This window comes from Pteropus vampyrus, unplaced genomic scaffold (genome assembly GCF_000151845.1).
Source record: "Pteropus vampyrus isolate Shadow unplaced genomic scaffold, Pvam_2.0 Scaffold66, whole genome shotgun sequence".
NCBI classification, from domain to species: domain Eukaryota; kingdom Metazoa; phylum Chordata; class Mammalia; order Chiroptera; family Pteropodidae; genus Pteropus; species Pteropus vampyrus.
Genome location: NW_011888847.1, coordinates 1,382,407 through 1,389,830, shown reverse-complemented (window position 1 = coordinate 1,389,830; position 7,424 = coordinate 1,382,407).

Genomic DNA, 7,424 nt, shown 5'->3' with positions numbered 1-7,424 from the left:
ACTAGAGCCCAGAGCTCTTGACAGTGTACTCGACACTGCTAAGGTCCATTGTGACTTACAAAATCAAGAGGGATCTGTGATTTCTCAGATTCCTTCTGTTTCCTGGAAGAGATGGTCCCCAAGTTCTGTAAGGGCTTCTTGGATGTAGGATACTACTGAAGGATACTGTTTAAGGCTGTGTTTTAACTCAGAGCTGCTGATAACCGCAGCATTTTATACATGTGTGATGTCCCATAAATGTTTGGCAACTGGTATTCAGGATGAGGATGCTATTTCTTCTGCCCTGGAAAGGGATGCACTGAGTGTCTCCTATTCCATGTCTAGGTCCCCTGTGACTGCAGACACTGAAAGTATAGTCTGGGAGGAGCTGTGGTTTGCAGCTGAGGAAGCACTGTTTTCTCTTTCTTCCTGAAGGACCTGCCTGCAGCAAAGTTGTGGAGTATGTGGTTTTAAACGTCTTTGGTGTTCTTTTCCAGTATTCCTCTTTTCCACCTGCTGCTTTTCCTTCTTCTTGTTCCCTCTTCCCTTGTTTGCCAAAAACCTCCCAGCCACCTATCCTATGTCTGTCTTGAAGGACCATAAATGACATTAATAAATCTATGGTTTCCAAACCAAATTAAGCAGTGTTTCATTGCGGAAAGTTTCAAATATACACAAAAGTAGCAATAATGCCCATTTTCCCATATTTAGCCTCATTAGTTGTCAAAAGTTTGGTAATCTTGTTTCAACTATTCTCCCTCTTTACTTTTTTTTGAGTATTTAAAAGCACATCCCAGACATCATATTATTTCATTTATAAATACTTTAGAATAAATCTCTAAGAAAATTTTAAAACAATCACTATGCTATTAGTTCACAAAAAAATGACCATAATTCCTTAATATCATCTACCACTCCATTCATGTTCGAGGTTCACCAATTGCCTCAAAATGTATTTTTATAATTACTTTGATTGACTTAGAAACAAAACAAGGACTATTCATTTCATCTGATTGGTATACTTCTCAAATATATTTTCTTTAAATCCATGTATCTATCTATCAGTCTGAAGAACCCCAGTAACCAGTTGCTCTTCATTCCCACCTCCCACCAACACTTGGAAGGCACCAATCTGCATTCTATCTCTATGGATTTATCAGTTTTGAATATTTCATAAAATCGAATTATACAATATGCAACCTTTGGTGTCTGGCTTTTCTCCTTAGCATAATGTTTTTGAGGTACATTCACATTGCGTCATATATCAGTACTTCATTCCTTTTTATGGCCAAATAATATTCCATTATATGACTATACCACAGTTTTTTAATCCATTCATTTGTTGATGGACATTTGGGATATTTTTACCTTTTGACTGTTGTGAACAGTGTTGCTATGGACATGTGGGTGCATATATTTGTTTGAGTACCAGTTCGGTTTTTTGGGGTATATACCTAGAAGTGGAATTGCTGGGTCATGTGAAAAAATTCTGCTTAACATTTGGAGGAACTACCAAACTGGTTTCTTCCCATAGGGACTGTACAATTTTCCATCTTCGCTGGCAATGTATGAGGGTTCCAGTTTTTCTATATCTTGTCAGCGCTTTTCTACATTTTTTTTTTTTTAAATTATAGCTATCTTCATAGGTGTGAAATGGTGTCTCATTTTGATTTACATTTCCTTCATGACTAATAATGTTGAGCATCATTTCATGTGCTTCTTGGTCATTTGTACACCTTATTTGGAGAAATGTCTATTCAAGTCCTTTGACTATTTTTAAACTGGATTGTTTGTCTTTTTAGTATTGTTGCCTTGTTAAATCTAATAGTTTCTCTACCACCCTCCTCCTTTTCATGCTTACTTATCTGTTGAACAAACAAATAGAATTTCCCTCATTCTGTATTTGGCTGACCATTTCCACATGGTATAATTTAACTGTTTGTCTATCTCCTTATTTCCTATAAACAGATACTGTAGAACTAGAGGCTTGCTTAAATTCTTTTTATTTTACTTTTGATGGGGATACTTCATAGATAGTCCTATGTCCTTCCTACTGTATTACATTGAGAGGCACATAATGCCTAGTCATCCAGTTTTTAATTACCCAAACTGCATATTGAGGAACTCTAGAGTTCTATAGGGTTACTTAAGGGGTCTGGCAAATGTTTAACTAAAATTTTATTTTAAAAATATACAACTGACTATTGCTTTTCTGGATTTCTTCTGATTTAAGAGGAAGCTATGTAGGTGAGCCCTAGCCCTCCACCCTGCTTCAGAGTCACTCTGCTTTTTATATATTGAGGTCCTATATAAGATTTCATTAGAAAAACTATTACACTAATTTTTGAAAACATAAAATAAAATGAATATGATAACACAATGAACTCCTTCTAAAATGTTAGGTGATTATGTGACCCTTTCCAGAGGTATTTACAGTTGGCCTTCCATATTCATGGATTCCTCATCCACAGATTCTACCAACCATGGATGAAAAATGTTCCAAAAAAAGTTACATTGTTGCTGACATGTACTATGTAATTAGGCCTATGATGATTGTGTTTGCACTGAACATGTACAGAGTTTTATTTTCTTGTTATTATTCCCTAGACAGTACAGTATAACAACTATTTACATAGCATTTACATTGTATTATGTAGTATAAGTAATCTAGAGATGATTTAAAGTATATGGGAAGATGTGCATAGATTATATGCATATAAGGAACTTGATTATGTGTGGATTTTGGTATCCATGAGAGTCCTGGAACCAACTCCCTGCAGATACTGAGGGATGACTGTATACTGTAATGCGGACTCTGGAAGTCAGAAAGGTCTTCAGACTTAATGGGAAAAAAAAAATCTTAATGCATGTAATGGGCACACCTGGTGAGAAACACAGTGGAGACTTTCCGGTGCCCCTCAAATCATACAACATAGAAACTATTATAAACTTCCCAAATCTATGGCTGCCTCCTATTCAAATCATAAGTCCTTGCCTCATTAAGTGAAATTGGACTTAGATTAATAGCAACTGACACTTTAAAGTCGAGTCTAAAGCTTTCTGAGAGGACCATGGTCCAAAATGAAAGGTGTGTGAGGTGGGGATAGCTGAGAACCTGGCAATTGCCTCTGGTGTAGTATACAAATGCCCTTCAGGTGTCTTTTGCTGTAAAGACCTCAAAGTCTGGTCACAAGAAAAGATCCTTCATCTTTCTGACACAGAATATACACACTCTTTGTGATACCTTAAATCAATACCTGATTGTCCACCAGACTCTTTTCCTGGTATTCCATTAAAATTTAGCTTCTCTCTCTAACTGAATGTTGAACATATCAAGATGATGGATAATCCCTTATCCCCTCGATTTTGGAGGCAAAGTCTTCAGTCTTCTTGTAGCTAAAAGGAGATTTATGAACCTTTGCCACAATTCTAGTTTAATCCTCAAGTGTCTGCTTTTTAATCATCAAAGAGATGCAAAGTCTGCCCTTCTGAAACTAGGAACAGCAGGACAGACACACAGCTGGATACCATTGCAGGCAGATGAGAAGAGCACTGAGCCTCCATATTGCCTCTGAAATGAGAAGACTCCAGTTCTGATTATCTTGTTCCTCTGCTCTGCAGTATCGTTTCTGGAATAGGAGATTTTGCAATTAGAACAAATGCTTTAGCCAGAGTCTATTTGTGTTATCATTACCACCACCATCACCACCACCATCATCATCATGATGCCTATATTCTGACATAATGTTGGAAAAGAGGGACAATTACTGCCTCTCGTGACCTTTTGAAGATGAGAAAAAGAGCTATAGCAGCAAAAAAGGGAAAACCAGCCATTCTAAGGCTCAGGTCATCTGCTGGCCTGACAAACTCCAAATTTATTGTAGAAACTCAATCACCTTTGTGACTTCCCAGACAGAATTCTCGTGAATTGTCCATAAAGATTTTGGTTAACTGTTACCAACTTCTATACAAACTGATAAAAAGAGGTATATACAATAAAAGTAAAATTTTAGACAGACATGTCAAGGTTTATTAGCTCTGAAGCCCTTTCCCCAAGTTTGTCCCCAACTAATAGTTTTCACAGTGATGATTGCAAGCCAAGGACAGAGATACTGTTGGAAGGACAGTTGGCTCCAGGAATGCACAGAAAATGAAGCTGCATAACAGGCCTGTTCATCAGGCTGCATTCCTTATGACATAGAAATCTTACTTTGTGTGTACCGATTTAGATATAAGATGTTCATTGTTGTGAACAACTAAAGAGAAGAACCTAAATGTTCAACAGTGGAAAGACAGGGAAGTATAATTCAACTTTGAAATATTAAAAAGGATGCTGCATAAATTGATTGATGTGGAAAGATGTTCATAATAAATTAGTTAGGGGATATTTTATATATTCATAATTTTTCATTTTAGTTTTGGATATTTTTGTTCTTGAAGGAACTGTATATGCTTTATTTGGGAGAATGGAGGTTATATTCTATGCCTTTTAGTATATTTGCATTGATTGGCTTATTAAGCTAGCTCACTATGGAAAGTATAGATATCTCGAACCAATGAGAATGAGGCAGAGAGTGAGAACGTTTCAACTTGGGAAGAAGAGGGGAAGAAGAGGGGAAGAAGAAGCCGAGATCACATTGGAGCAACTTTAGTACTGGGGTTATGGGGGACGCAGTAGATGGGGAAATGAATGGAGTAAATAAAAGCTTGGTTTCAGGTACCAAACTCTAAGCTTTGAGTTCGGTTTAAGTACCTTCAATATGAGGGTGAGTGGAGTAATGCCAGGGTATGCGCCACAGACGACATGAAGTGGGATAGGCATGATTCTGTAATGTCTCTGTCTTTGTTGTTGTTTTGACCTCTTCTTTACCTACTTGAGTATGGGCTGGGAGACTTGATGGGTCTCTCCTGCATATCTCAAAGCTCCAGGAGCGAGGTTTCATCAGTTAGACAGAAAAAAGTGGTTCAAATAGAGAGAGGGTGATAATGGGGCCACCATGCATGTGGATCCTCTTTTCAAGTGGCAGTTCACTGCCCTAAATGCACTGCCCCAGGTAGAACCCTAGGTTAGGATTCACAGCCCAACATCAAAGATAGGGTGCTTTGTTTCAACAGGTTAAAAAGCAACTCATGGTATCACTGCAAATATATCTTTAAGTGTTGGCAACTTCAAAGGGATTCATTAAGCGATCTCATTAAAGTCCCGTCAAGTTTACTAAATTGCATAAAGGTGCTTTTATAAAAGTAGGTCCAGGAGGCATTTTAATAAAGACTTCTTGTTAGATAACCAGACCAGGAGAGCTGTGTTAAAGTCCTGGAACAGAGGACAGTGCGTTGTGATGCATCTCCTAGGGCAAAGTTCCTAACCCTTCTCACCTCAGTTTCCACTTCTTTAAAACCCAGCCTGACAGGTATAGTGAGAGAATTAAATAATATTGTTTATGAACAAACTCATTAATGTTAATTCCTTTACATAGGTAAAACAAAATGCTCACAATTACCATCTGAACTAAAATCTTGCTTTGGGATTCCAGGTTCTTCCCAAGTGAATCATCCCTAAAAGACAAGCAATAGAAGAGGAAAGTTAAACTCAACCATTCTTTGTGGTTCAGAAAGAACAAAATGGTGGGATGTTTAGAAGGAGGCTGTGGAAAGGTCAGAATTTGAATAAGAATTGAAAGAAATATTCTCTCACTCCCCTAGTGCTCAAATGATGTCACTTTGTCTTAAGAAGTGAAATCTATAAGGTCTGGTTAAGAATTTGAAGCTTTCTAAAAGGTTGTTCAAAAAGATAAGAAAAAAGGGAAGAGCCATTGTTGGACTGATAAAGTGACATACATACACTGCAATATTGAATCCTGGACAAAAGGATCCACCATGATTACAGTCTAGCTTCCAGTTCAGAGTCCAGTTCAGTCAAATATTTTGTTTATGCTTTTTAAAACTCAGTGGTGAGTACATAAAAATGTCTGCAACCCAGATGAGGTTGTTAAATTCTTTCTTAAGAACAAGACAGAAAAGAGAAGTGATTTACTGGAGTATGTTGCTGGGATTGTTTTTTATTTTTATTTTTGCTCTTCTAATCCCTAAGCCCACAGCAGCCTGTCTAGTTGAATCTTGATTTGTTTTTGTCTCATATGAATGTGAACATCCATCCTCCCAGCAGAAATGGTAAATAGCTGTACACATCTATGTCATGAAATGGTCATAAATAACAATCATTTATGGGGCTGGTGGGAGGGCAACCTTTGTGCTTGGAGAACTGTCTGTAGCAACACTGTTCTATGAAGTTTTCTGTAACTAAAGGAGCAAAAACACTGATTCTTGTTGTTGTTTGAAATTATAATTTTAAAGTAATACAGATACACAGTAAAAAAAGAAATTAATATGTTAGAGTGGTATCAAATGAAAAAAGTCCTATGTCTGTCACAGTAGTAACCACTTAAAATGATCAGTTAGTTTTAGGCCACACAAATCATGCATGAACACTTTCTTATAAAAATTTCAAACCATACAGAAAAAGTTACCTCTTGACCATCACCCCAATTACATTCCCCTTCCCATAGGTAACCACCATTGTTAACAGTGGTGGGTTTCTTTCCAGATCTTTATATTCTTTATAAGTATGCTTGTTTTGGTTTTTATTTTATACAACTGGCGTGCTGTGCTGCATTTATTACTCAACAACTTGCTTTTTTGACTTAATGTCTCGGATATCTTTTCATGTCAGTGCATATATACCTATTTTACTTCTTTAAACTGTTGTATAATATGACTGTGCCATAACTTATTTGTACAATGAACATTTAGATATTTCCAATTTTTCACTATTATAACACAGAGTTGCACTGAACATCATTGTCCCTTCCTCCTGATACACATGTGGAAGTGTTTCTCTAGAATAGATAGGAAGTAGCCATTTTTAGCCACTTCTATTTTTAGTTCTTCTGTTCGTGATCATTCAAAATAATATGCTAATCATTTATTTCTTGACTTACCAAATTTAGATCTTATGAATTGACTCTTTACCATGAAAAATGGGGAATTTATCTCACTTATATGAACTTTCACCTCCCTTCCACTCCTATTTTAGTAGTTATATTTTTAACATTGGTTGTTCTATTGATTACTTTTACAACTTTATACAATACAATTAAATGTCTAGTTCTTATGTAGTCAACTTAGACAATATCTTTTGATTCTCTACCATGAACAATAAGGATATTAGAATCTCTACTACATTCTCCTTTCTTCTCCTTCTAACCTTTATCAGTTACGGTATTTCTTTTACTTTGTCCACATTTATAATCTTTACATTCTCTTTGTTAAGTATACAGTTTTCCACAGTTTCTTTGCACTGATTCTAATAGACTGTAAACCTTTTGACAATGTTTTAACATTATGACTTTGAATAATATTCTCAATACATCCAAATATTGTTGTGG